Source organism: Penaeus monodon, chromosome 21 (assembly GCF_015228065.2).
Source record: "Penaeus monodon isolate SGIC_2016 chromosome 21, NSTDA_Pmon_1, whole genome shotgun sequence".
Taxonomy (NCBI): domain Eukaryota; kingdom Metazoa; phylum Arthropoda; class Malacostraca; order Decapoda; family Penaeidae; genus Penaeus; species Penaeus monodon.
Genome location: NC_051406.1, coordinates 43,090,168 through 43,090,585, shown reverse-complemented (window position 1 = coordinate 43,090,585; position 418 = coordinate 43,090,168).

The window sequence follows — 418 nt, the reverse complement described above, 5'->3', positions numbered from 1 at the left end:
AAGCGATCTTCATCATCATCATTATTATTTTGTTATTCCTTTTTCATTTTCATCCTTCCTTCGTCTATTTCGTTTTGATACAACGTTACTATTATAAAAAAAAAATCCTTTTTCATCACAAAAGCAAATAAAATGTGAACTAAATCCAGCCCTTTACCCATTTTAATCAAGCTAATTAATCTGAAAGCGAGAGTGATTGCTACACTGAAGAAAAATACTGTGGGTTAAGAGTAAAAAGTAAAAAGTCAGGTCTTTCACATAATCGTGCACGTTTCCCTTCCATAAATATAGATAGATAGAGTGAAATTTTGAAATTAAGAATAGAAATTCAATTTTTTTCCCCCCGTCATCCACCTGTCATATTCAGTCATTTCTACCACAATATACACGAAAAACGACATTGAATACCGGTACAAAC